General features: G+C 43.3%; 1 protein-coding gene across 2 annotated transcripts in view; it reads right to left on the reverse strand.

Annotated features, from left to right (window-relative positions):
- LOC122799547 (BUB3-interacting and GLEBS motif-containing protein ZNF207-like) overlaps window positions 1–13,346 on the reverse strand; it is a 1,273,851-nt gene that overhangs the window by 548,754 nt on the left and 711,751 nt on the right. The gene's annotated exons all lie outside the window — the stretch shown is intronic.

The following is a 13,346-nucleotide window of genomic DNA, read 5'->3' on the forward strand; positions in this document are numbered from 1 at the left end:
GAACCTGCAAGTTTGCAACAACCACTGAGCAAACAAAACATTATATAATTCAACAAAAACTAAAACTATTGTGTATGCTGCTAGATGACTACATAAATATATGCTTCCCTACTTACAGGAATTTGAAGAAAGTACAGTTGTGTACACTTACCATAAATGTAGATGTTCGAGTGTATTCAATGTTGCAGTCATTACATTTGGGTAATCTGCTGGCAGGTTGCCCTCAGTCGGCCTGATTAACAAAGTCTTGGGTCCTGCGTCGGTTGCTGTACCTTCTTCCATGACATCAGTTCGTCAGGGGTATAAAACATGCAGCCGATGCCTTTACAACAAAAGCAAATACACCAAAAAGGCTTTTAAGCATAGTAAAGGAAAGTAGAGGTATAGTAAAAGGAAAACAGGGGGCTGGAGGGAGGGTAACCAGGACTGCAACAGTGAATACACTTGAACATCTACATTTATGGTAAGTATACACAACTGTACCATATTCATCGTGTTTCACTGTTGCAGTCATTACATTTGGGTAGATTCCCAAAGCTAAGGTTGGGAGGATGGATTTATACAACATTAGGAACAGCTATAATGCCCTTCAAAACAGCAGTGGCAAAGCCAGCTCTGGATTTAAAGAAAAGTGATAATGCTTGGTGAAATTATGAACTGAACTCCAGGTAGCAGCTTCTAGAATATCCCTGGTAGGAACACTTCTGAGAAAGGCTGCTGAAGTAGATGCAGCCCTGGTGGAATGAGATCTGATCTCAGGGGATAGGTTTTCCATGGTGCTTATAACAGAAATTAATACAATGGCTTATCCATTTAGAAATAGTTTGCTTTGAAATAGCCTTCCCCTCTGCCCCTGCAGTAAATGCTACCAGCAGTTGTTCAGATTTTCTTTGAGATTTAGTCCTGTCCAAGTAGAATCTAAGTTGTCTATGTACGTCCAATGAATGCAGAATCCGCTCTCCCTTGTTCTGTGGATTGGGAAAGAAAGTTGAAAAATGAATGGAATGATGGATTGGTCCTGAGTGACACCCTGTCCGCATGAAAGATGATGAAAGGCTCCACTGCCATAAGAGCCTGTAATTCAGAAATCCTTCTAGCTGAAGTGATTGCCAAAAGAAAGGCTGTTTTCCATGAAAGAAATTTTAAGTCTGCAGTTGCAGCTGGCTCGAAAGGAGGTAGAGTGAGTTTCTCCAATACAAAGTTAAGGTCCCAGGCAGGAGTGGGAGCTCTCCTGGGTGGTCTCAAGTTTTTGGCCCCTCTGAGATACTTCTTTAAAAGAGGATGAGAGAAGAGGTTGGGGGTCTGTGTTGTAATGGCTGAGGCATGGATTTTTATGGAAGAAAAAGACAGGACCTTGGTGAAGCATCTCAGTTAAGTATTGCAAATTTTGAGGTAAATTGGGCACTGCTGTGCTCATCCCTTGAGATTGATTCCAGGCACATAATCTTTTCCATTTGTCAGCATAAGATTTTCTAGTACTAGGTCTTCTTGCCTCCAAAATGGCACCCATCACAGGTTTGCTGAGGGATGCTAAGGGGGAATTTAAATCATTAGTCAAGCTGCAAGATTAAAAGTTGGGAGCTGAGGGTGCAGAATTTGGTTCTCCTGCTGAGACAGTAAGGAAGGTATCTGAGGCAGGTGCCACGGAGAAAAGTGTGAGACACTGCGCAGGAGTGGGTACCAGTGTTTGCGAGGCCAGTCTGGAGCAATTAAAATCATTTTTGGTTTGTCCTGTTTGACTTTTAGAAGAACTTTGGAGAGCAAAGGCAGTGGAGGAAAGGCATAGACTGGTTCTTCCAGATGAAGGATAGAGCATCCACTTTTCCAGGCTTTTTTGTGATGAGTTCTTGTGCAAAATTTGTCCAACTGGTAGTTCTGGGGTGAGGCAATGAGATCTATGTCTGGGCTCCCCCATTTGTGTGTCAACCTGTTGAAAATCCATGGTTCCAGTTTCCATTCGTGAGGGTCCATGAGATTTCTGCTTAGTTTGTCTGCCAGGGCATTCTGCTTTCCTGGCAGGAATTGAGCTTGTAGTTGTACCTGGTAGCTCAAGGCCATGTTCCACAATGCCATGGCTAGTCTGCATAGGGGGTAGGAATGTGTACCCCCCCTGCTTGTTTATGTACCACATAACCGTGGTGTTGTCAGTCTTTATCAGTAAATGTCCTGGATGAAGGCAGTCCTTGAAGGCTGTCAGTGCATTCTGTACAGCTAGCATTTCTTTTCGATTGATATGAAGGTGTATTTGATTTGGGCTCCTTTGCCCTGAATACACTTCCCTGCCAGATGAGCCTCCCCATGCATAGTCTGATGCGTCTGTAGTTAGGGTTTGGGTAGCAGGGGGTGGTGTGAATGGCAGTCCCTTACTTTGGGGGCAGGCCTCTGCCCACCATAGGAACTCTAGGCGCAGGCAAGGAATGATAGGAATCATTGTTTCCAGGCTGTGACAATGTTGACTCCATAAACTTTTTAAGTGCCACTGAAGTTTCCTCATATGCAGTCTTGCATATAGAATTAGAAGAATGCAGGAGGCCATGAACCCCAAGGCTTGCAGTATTTGCCTTGCAGATAGCAGGGTTTTTGTGGTCACCTACTTGAAGTAAGTCACCAAATGAATTTGCTTTTCTGGCGTAAGGAAAGCCATCTGGGCAGTTGTATTCAAGCTTGCAACCAGGAATGTAATCTTTTGAGAGGGCACCAGTTGAGATTTTTTTTCGTTTATGGTGTACCCTAGACAGGTTAGAACTCTTTTTACAAACACCAGATGTTTTAAAAGAATGGCCTGGTTTTCTGCCTGAATTAGACAATCGTCCAGGTATGGATATATTTGAATATTTCTTTGCCTGCAAAATGCAATTACTGGTGCCAGGCACTTTGTGAATACCCTGGGCGCAAGCCAAAGGACAGTGCAGAGAACTGATAATGCATGCAGCCTGCTTTGAAGCGTAGGAATCTTCTGCAAGATTCCCTGATTGGGATATGCAGGTAAGCCTCTTAAGTCGGGAGTTGTCAACCAGGCATCCTTGCCTAGCATAGGAAGTAACTGGTGAAGAGTCAGCATCTTGAATTTTGGAATGTCCAGGAAGGTGTTTAGTGTAGACAGGTCCAGAATTGGACGCCATGATTTGTCTTTTCTGGCTACCAGGAAAAGTCTGGAATAGAAACCTTGTCCCTCTTCCTCTTCTGGTACTAGTTGAATAGCCCCCATGTTTAGGAGGGAAAGTACTTGTTTCTGTGCCTCTGCCCACTGATTTGGGGGCAGGTCTGGCCATCAGTTTGTAGTTGGTAGTGTGTGGAAATGAAATCTGTATCCCTGGAACACTATATTCAAAACCCATTTGTCCTGGGTTATAAGTTGCCAGTTTCCCCCCCAAAGGGGCGGCTAAGAATTAAGTGCTTGGTAATTTCAAAGGAAAGTCATTTAGACTGCTTACCATAGGGTGGTGCCTTGTTGTTTCCAGATTTGGAAGTGGAAGCACCCCATTGTTTAGTTCTGAAAGTCCCTTGGGACTGAAACCTGGTGCTTTTGGAATGTCTGGGCTTGGCCGCAATGGCTCTGGAGGAAGCTGGAAAGGACCAGTTCTTAGTAGGTCAATGTCTACTAAATCTAGGAGGTTGCACTTGTAAGAAATCTTTCACAGTTTGCATAGATTTAGCTTCATCTTCCATCTTTTTTTAGAACTTCTTCAGCCTTAATGCCAAATATGCAGTCCTGCTGCAAAGGAGCATCCAAAAGTTTTGCTTTAATATGATCAGGCAGAGATTGCTCCTTAAGCCAAGCAAGCCTTCTAAGCACAGACCCAGTAACAGCAGCCTTACAAGAGGCCTCTAAAGAATCAAAACCACACTGCAAAGTATGCTTGCCAACTTGTTCAGCTGAATGCAATAAATCCTGCAAGTCTTTATTCTCCACACAGTCAGACATCAACATCATTTTCTGTTTAAGCAGCCCCATGACATGCTGTTGATATTTTAGCATATGAAATTGACAGTTTAAAGCCCCGATTGCTAAGGTTGCAGAAGTATAAACCTTTTCACCCCATCTATCCAGCAACCTGGAGTCTCTATCAGAAGGGGTAGGATTTTTTGCAGTAGAAGCCTTAATGTCCTTGGGCCCCTGAGAAATGGTTTCAGGGTCCGCAACAGGAATTTTGAAAAGGAATTTGTGGGACTCAGGAACCCTGTATTACCTGTCTGGTTTGCTAGGGGCTGGAGACAAGGAATCAGGGGCCATATTGGATTCCAAAAACACATCATCAACAACATCTAGTACAGGAGGTATAGCCAAAGGTCTATGCTGAGGAAGAAGGAGGAAATCCCTAAGCCTCCTTTTAGATTCAGAAAAATCCTGACTTTCCCAGTGGAAATGCTCCCTAAAGGTATGTAAAGTTTCCCCAAAAGTGAAATCCTCAGGCGGAGAAGCTGAGGGAATGGAATCCTCTGCATCAGAGTCCTCATAAGTAGGTATGGACAAATCCAGATCATTAGAAGAATCAGAAGAAACAGAGTCCTGTTCAGAAGATTCACAGTCAAACTCAACCCTAGGCCTCTTGCAGGGGGGGGGGGGGGGGGTTGACTACCCCTGATTAGAGTAATTAAATCTTCAGCCATTTTGATCATTTGATTTTTAGTCATAGGGGCCTGAACATGTGGCCTGGGCGTCGGCTTTTTAGACACAGATAGAGATTTAGGCCTTAGCACTGAAGATGGAGTCGGTTTAATATGCAAGTCTGTAGGCCTGAATACACCCTCAGAAGCCGGTGCCTGCTCAGCGGCTCTGGACCCATTCAAGGTAGAGACATCCGTGGGTTCCATATGTGAAGTATCTCGCAGCATACCGGACTCCGAATGGGTCTCAATAGAGGCCTGCGAATCAGAAGTTGTGGGTATCAGGGGCTGCGAAAGCGCTTCATTGAGTACTGGCGAACTGACGACTGGCTTAGGAGAAGCGTCGTCAGCAGTTTTGGACCTCAACGGCCTGTCTCTGTCTTTGTGTTTTTTTGGTATTCCGGTAGTCTGATGGCTAACCAATGTAATTTCTGGATAATTAAACAGAGAACCGAAATATTTTGAAGCAAAAATGTACCGATGACAGATAGTACGCTGATTAAATAAAGCACAAAACCGACAGCAAGGTACGTCGTGGTCAGGGCCTAGGCAAGGAATACAGTACAAATGAAAATCCTTATGAGGTATTTCCTTCCCATAAGTAATGCAATTATTAACTTTTATTGACATCGGAAAGGAGCAAGAAAAAGTTTCCCCAGCGGGGTACTTAGCTTTTAGTTGAAGACTTTGGTTCTGAAACTCGAAAATGAAAATTTCAGGAATCAGCCTACCGGCATTTGCTAACTGCTTCTATTTCGGGCACCGCGCGGCAAGAAAGGCTGATGTAATGGCGTCGGCTGCATATTTTATACCCCTGACGAGCTGAAGTCATGGACGAAGGGACAGCAACCGATGCAGGACCCAAGACTTTGTTAATCAGGCCGACTGAGGGCAACCTGCAAGCAGATTACCCAAATGTAATGACTGCAACACTGAAACATGATGAACATCAGCTGCTAGGCAGAGGAGCTGTCTAAACCTATGGGGATGATGGAAAGGACATAAATAACCAACTGAGGAGGCTCCCCTTCAGACGTAGGGGGTCTGAAGCTATTGTCACAGGATCCAAGGGACGCGTCTGCTGGACTGACTCACTACTCAGTATAATAAAGATGTCAAGACTAGCAGAGGCAGTTGCTTTAAGAATTCCAGCTGACAATCTTTTCTGCTAGTCTGAGCCACACTAAGAAGAAAGCAGTAAAAAGAAAACTAGTGTGTACTTATGTGATGTGTAGTAACACAGAATTAAAACTAAATACACTTGGGTCCTCGAGGTAATCCAGTGAGCGTAAGAATGATCAAATACAACAAGTAAAAACTGACCAGCACAAACTAATCAAGCTAATACACAGTCTAGCTCTGTGGCACAGGGAGACGGAGCCCTTACTGCAACCTAGGTGATCAGAGTTTGATTAGCGGCCCTAACACTGCAGGCAGGCAGTGAGAAAACACGCAGTGGTCATAACACCTACATTTTTTTTAATAAAATTCTTATCAATAAAAGATAGAGTAAACTTAATGCATAGATTGTTACTATGCTAATGACCCAGGGGACCTTTCTAAGCCAATCCAAGTTTTCCAGAAAGAACAATGATGTCCTGTATTAAAACAGGATTTGAGGGCCAGGTATTTATAAGCTACGTCTATCCATAAGAGTCATAGGTGCCAGGCCAAGTGCAAATTTCCTAGTCCCCATCTACTGGTCTAGGTTTCGCTTTAACTGCGTAATTGACAAACTCCGCTTCACATGGATGGGAAGCCTGTTCCATAGGAAGTGCAGTCTGTGGGACACAAATCTGTCTCTCCAGCTGTTTAAATCGCAGACAAAACACGGGTCCCTAGACCTTGTATTTCTGGTACTGTTTGCCTTACGAATATGAAGGAGATTCATAAATGTGGGGTTTGTTGACGCCCTGGAAGTCATGCATATATCACCCTTCCGCAATCGATATGAGGCTGAGTAGAGGGAAAGGGCTTTAATGCATCCTGCCTAAGGCGGGTTCATTAAGCCTTGTATTCTTTTGGTAATGAACTTCTGAGGTTGCTGTAGTTGCTGCATATGCCTGGTCAGATACATACCGAAGGGAGCACTGTACTATAGAATTGGTTTGATAAGGACGGAATACAGAGGGATAATGACCTATTTGGACCTAGTTGCCATGCCCTTACTTAAGATGTGCAACATAAAGGATTTCCGCATCACTGTGGCCATGTGGTGGTCGAAGGTAAGGCTACTGTCTACATGCATACCCAAATCCCTGACCACTGGGTCAAATCTTAGGGGAGTATTAACAACATGGTAATTAGCTGGGATGGTTGACTTCCCAAAGGGTACAATTACACATTTCTTAGCATGGAGTTTAAGACCACGGCTTTGGCACCATTTGTTAGTCAGAGATGGGCCTTAAGAATGCTACTGCGTGCAAGGAAGCCAATGATAACCCCAGCTTGCAATCAACTGCAAACTTAGTCAGCCATAATTTGCTTCCATTTCAGAAAAATAGTTGCCAAAAAGGAGCTGGCCCAGTACCAAGCCCTGGGACACTCTCCTAGTGACTGGCTTCTTGGTGGATATCTTGACCTCCTGGGTCCTATCAGACAGCCAGTTGGCTATCCAGAAGGTGATAAAAGGGTTTAAACCTAATTTAGTGAACCTTTCTGTAATGCCTGAATGGGTTACTGTATCAAAAGCCTTGGCCAGGCTGAGGTAAGCTGTATGCACAGTCTTGCTTTTTTGCAGTATTTTGGTGACCCTCTCAAAAAAGTCCACCAGATTTAATAGGCATAACCTTCCTTTAACAAAATCGAACTGTGATGGGCTTGGAATCTTCAGGTTACCTATGCCCTCATTTATCATGTCCATAATGATTATTTCCATGGCCTTACATATGAGGCTGGTCAGACTTATGGGCCTGTAGTTACCAAAATCAGTGGTTGGACCTCCTTTGTGCAGGGGGATGACTGTAGCCATTTTCCGTACTTTGGCCACAAAACCTGGCTGCAGGCTCTAGTTGAGAAGTGATTCAAGTGGACCAGAGATGTCATGTTTCATGCCATTTACTAAGCATCCCAGGATGTTATTACAGCCCACTGATGCACTGTTTTTGGTCTTGGATAGTGCATTGATGACCTGTCCCTGGACTATTGGCGGAGTGTGGCTTAAAATGAAAGTCTGCAGTGAAAATAGAAAAAAAAAAAATACAGATTTTACTGGCAAGAAAGTTTAGTGACAATCCCCCCAAAAAATTCAACCTAGCTAAACTTTAAATAGTTTTTTTTTTTTTTTTTTACAAAAAAGGTTTCCTGATAAAACAAAGAAAATGTAGATGGATTTTCCCTATAGGGAACTCATCAGCTGCTATGGAGAAATGCTGGTCAGCAAATTAATCTTGAAAGCCCTTAAGAGGAGTGTGTTTTAGCAGCAAGAAAGCTCTGAAGGGAAGGGTTTGACACCCATACCACTGATGGTTTGATTGGCCATGAAAGGACTGGTGATGAACAGGCAGCAGGGACAAAGAACTTAAAAAAAATAATCAAGCTTATTCAAAACAATGACAAAGCAAACAGCCAACTATTTATAAGATTTTACTTTTGACTCCGACTGTAATGGTACTGCTTGTACAACTATAATACATTTAGTGCCTCAGCCATGGTTACATGATTCAAAAATTCTGTGGGAAAGTACCACACTCCACCTTGCTCATAACAAGGTGGCTGATTTAAAAATCCATGTAAAATTACCAAAACTAAACGAGATATAACTTTAGCTTAGACACCCAGCATGCAAAGCTTTGTAAATGCACGAGTCAGGGACAAAGTAGTAACTTAACTAATGGCCAAAGTGCACAAACCGTGTACTGATATAATAACACCTTTAGTCTTCATTAATTTTGTACATGTCATTATTTAGTTTCCCATACACATATTTAGTTTGAAAATAAAGCTGATGGTGTTAAAAGCTCTTCATGTTTCACTTCTATTTCATACTTTGAATACCAAATTTTGAATGTTATCAGACAAAGAAAGCAGGGCAAGCTGTTTTACTGTTTGACAATAGTGCAGCAGCAATCTCCATGGAAATATCTCTTTGCAAGGCAGTTTTAGAAATGGAAACGGTATATACATACATATGATTTATTATGTAAAGCAAGCAGCCTACAATAGAAGCCTGTGTTACATTACTGCATACAACAGAGAAGAAAGCCTTAACAGTTTATAACATATTTGTATTTTAGCAAAGGAAGACAAACTACTGTACTAGCAAGACATAAGCTTGAGTGTTACTATGACAAGGGGGAAATAACTGCCATACGTTCTTCAAGAAGGCGCAAGCTTATTGATACTTATGTTTTAGAACAAAATAAACTGAACAGACCAAAAGTGTGGTGGCTTACATGATTCATTAATAAGAGACAGAATCATGGATGGTATAAAATCCACTGGATGAGAGGCAGGTTGCTGTAAGAAGCAAATTATGTCTGCTATGCAAAAAACATTATTTTGTCTCGGCTGAAATAGGTCAAACAGGAAATTAGGGCTGTGCAAAACTACAGGTGAGACTAGAAATGAAAACAAGTAAAAGAGTAGTATAGTAAACTCTCAGTAAACCGGCACCCATGGGGATTAGTAGATGCCGGATAATTGTAGTTTCTGGTTGCTTGAGTTACTATTAAAAATAGGCCTGACTAATCCTGTACCCTATATGATTTGTTTGGGTTGACGACTTCTCAGGTTGCGGAGAGAGGGAATTTATTCCTATCTTCCTTTTTAAAACTCTAAAACTCTAAAAATGTAAGGTATGTTTCTGTGGGGGAAAACAAAGTGCAACCCGTGAAAATAGTACTGTATTTCTTCAATATTGTTTTGCCGGTTGCTTGAGAGTGATGGTTAACTGAGAGTTTACTGTAATAATCTGCAAGACTTATAAGATGCTCAAAAAAGCTTAAAAAATGCGACTTTCAGTTTTGTATGACATATGGCTAGGAATGTGATAAAAAGAAATGTCCCAGGTATAATCAAATGTGAAGAAACTGAAACAAGAGAAATAAGTGTGCTATAATATGTAAAATGATAAAAAGGAAATTTGCAACCCGAAAATATATGTGGTGGAACTAAGCCACGAAAGTAAGTTAAATGAGAGTACAGTAAGTGTGAGCATGCTGTATGTGGTGGTGGCGGGGTGTGGGGGTTGGGGCAAAAGAGAATTTCAGAACAGCTACCACTCAGAAATATAGGGAGAAATGCAAACAATGAGTGATCCAAGTGCAGTAATTAAGCTTCATATAGCTGCATGGCACACTGTAATAGCTGTTCATGCATTTGAAAAACAGAAACAAGAATCGTCTGTAAGAAATCAAAATCTTTACACATGTAGAGTATGAATCAAAATTTTTTATTGTGTGTAAAAAGGTATAAATAAAGAAAAAAAAAGAGTACTTGTGAATACAGTAATAAGAAAAATAAGAATAAATTTCAGGCAATTGAAATGATCTCACTTGTCAGAAGCTTGGCATAGTAACAAAGATTCCGAATGCCCATGGTATGCACATTGAGGTGCAAAAAGAAGTTATGTACCTACCATAACGTTCCATGTTTGTTGTCTTCATCTCGCCTTCTTTCTTGCTTGTTGGGATCGGAGCCGACGATCGGCTGCGACTCGGCCATCTTCTATAGCTCGAGAGCTGTTTACTGGCTCGAGGCTACCCCTATATCCCATGATGCCTAGCGCTAGCTACCCAGATCTCATTTGTAATAGCTAACCCCAGACGTAGCAAGAATAATCAGACCAAACTAACAGGTTGGGCATATCTGATATACTCTCTAAGTCAGTAGAGGAAACAAACCAGAAAATACTCAGCCGGTGAAACCTAAACTCCTCTCGGTCCAATAGGACAGGGGGATGGAGGGTGGGACGCAAGAAAGAAGGTGAGATGAAGACAACTAACATGGAACGTTATGGTAGGTACATAACTTCTTGATGTTAAGTTGTCTATCTCGCCTTCGTTTCTTGCTTGTTGGGACAGCGTCCCTAGCACCTATGATTCTGGGTGGCTCATTGGAACAGACTCTTCAGAACAGTGGAACCAAAGTTAGCTCTATTCCTGGAGGCCATGTCTAAGTTGTAATGAGAAATAAAGGTATGAGGATTTGCCCATGTGGCAGCGGCACAAATAGAGTCCATGGGCAACCTAGACTGGGAGGCTACAGAAGTGGCCAAAGTCCTAGTAGAATGGCCTTTCGGTTTGGCAGACAATTCTTTGTTTCTTAGTTGATAAATGAAGGTGATAATGTGAGACAACCACCTGGACAGGGTCACTTTGGAAACTGGGAGACCTTGTTTGCCCCTAGCATAAGAAAGGAAGAGCTGGTCCAACTTCCTTATATCCTTTGTTCTATGCAGGTAAAAATGCAGTTGTCTATGAACATCCAAAAGGTGTAACTTGTATTCTGCCTTGTTGGTGTAGTTAGGGAAGAATACTGGAAGATCTATGGATTGGTTTAGATTATTTTCTGAGCACACTTTAGGAAGGCTGGATTAGTTCTCAGCACTACCCTATCCTTGTGAAAGGCTAAGTACGGAGAACGAACGCTTAGTGCTTGAAGTTCCGATGCACGTCTGGCTGAGGTAATAGCTACCAGAAAGCGAGTTTTCCAGGACAGAAACGTAAAGGAGCAGGAAGCTGCCGGTTCAAAAGGGGGCATAATCAAGGAGATTAGTACCAAATTAAGGTCCCAAGGAGGAGGGGTATCTTTCAGTGGGGCCTAAGGAGAGTAGTCCTTCTAAGAAAGGTTTACACAACTTATGAGACATGATATTTAGATTAGAAAAGCCAACATGATAGTTAGAGATGGCCGCTAGTTGAACCCTGATTGTGGCAGAAGCGGACCCAGAGTGAAAAATCTCAGTTAGGAGTTCCAAGATCTCGTGAACTGGGGCTGAAAAGGGATCTATGTTCCTAGCCTCTGCCCAATACGAGAAACATTTCCATTTTCTAGCATAAGTCTTCCTAGTAGCTGATTTGAGAGAGGATACAATAATTTCACGCACAGCCGGGGAAATGCTGGGAAGCCTGGCTAGGGTTGGAATTGGATCAACCAAGCTGTAAGCTGGAGTGTCTGGAGGGATCGATGCAGCTCTCCTGACTGATGAACAGGTCTGGAATAGGATCCAGGGACCAGGGCTGCTCGAGGAGATAACGGTGCAGGAACTAAAACCAAATCTGTCAAGGCCAGTAAGGAGCAATGAGGATCATTTTGCAACCCAACAATATCACTTTCTGTATGAGTTTGGGTATAAGAGGAAAAGGCGGGAAGGCATAAAGAAGTCCCTGAGGCCAATCGTGGACTACAGCATCTCTGGGAGTATGACAAGGAAGCGGTAGAAGGGAGAAATAGTTGCTGCATTTGGTGTTGAAGGGGGTTGCAAACAGATTGCAGCAAGGCTGTCCCCATTTGCGGAAGATGAGATCCGCAACTACGTGATTCAGAGACCACTCGTGAGGCATGAGAATAGCTCTGCTGAGCCTGTCCGCTATGACGTTGGACTTCCCAGGGATGTGCGTTGCAATCAGAAATCGTTGGGAGAAAATCGCCCACTGCCAGAGTCTGAGTGCTTCTCGACATAGGGGGTAGGACCTGGTTCCGCCCTGCTTTCTGATGTACCACACTACTGACATGTTGTCCGTCTGAATTGCAATGGTCCCAGGAGGGAGGGAGTCCTGAAGTGCTTGCAACGCTAGTAGCACGGCTCTCATCTCCAAGATATTTACGTGCAGATAGTACTCGTGAGGTTGCCATATGCCTTGGACTGTCCTGCCCTGATAATGCCCCCCCCCCATCAGTGAGGCATCCGTGGTCACTGTGGCAACTGGAGGGGGTTGGATGAATGGTCTGCCCCGAGACACTAGCGGGGAGACCATCCACCAGGAAAGATGTCTTTTGCAAGTTTCTGTAACCATGATCATGTGAGACATGGGGAGTTGTTGAAAGGACCACTGTGTGAAGAGGAGCCACTGAAGGATTCTCATGTGAAAGCGGGCTAGAGGTATCAGAAGAATTGCCGCCGCCATAGAACCCAGAGTTTGAAGGACCAACCGGACTTGTACCTTTTTGCATTGCATGAGGATATAAACTTGCTGCCGAATCGTGGCCACCCTGTCCGGCGGTAGTCTTGCGGACATACTTTTTGTATCTAGATCTGCTCCTATATAGGCAATAGATTTGACAGGGCAACAAGGCAGATTTTTTTAACTTTATGGTAATGCCTAACTGGGCACAGATTGCGATTGTATAGTCCCTGGCTTGAAGAAGTTGATACCTGGTAGTAGCAGTAAGGAGCCAGTCGTCTAGATAAGGAAACACCTGGAATCCTTGACGTCTCAGGTGAGCCGTGACCACTGCCATACATTAGGTGAACACCCTGGGGGCTGTGGTGAGACCAAAGGGCAGAGCTCTGAACTAATAATGACTGGCTCCCAGCCGATGTGATAGTACGTATCCTGAAGATCTATTGAGCACATCCAATTGTCCTGACCCAAAAAGGGAAGAATGGACTGAAGCGTGACCATCCGAAACCTTGTTCTTTGAACAGACTTGTTTAGTCTACTGAGATCCAAAATTGGTCTCCAGTCCCCGGTCTTTTTTGGTACCAAAAAGAACCTTGAGTAAGTTCCGGATCCGAGTTGGTCTGCTGGGACTTCCTGGATGACTCTTTTTTCCTAGCAGTCTTGAAATTTCTA

The sequence above is a fragment of the Protopterus annectens genome, chromosome 1.part0 (genome assembly GCF_019279795.1).
Source record: "Protopterus annectens isolate FY-2018-M chromosome 1.part0, PAN1.0, whole genome shotgun sequence".
NCBI classification, from domain to species: Eukaryota; Metazoa; Chordata; order Ceratodontiformes; family Protopteridae; genus Protopterus; species Protopterus annectens.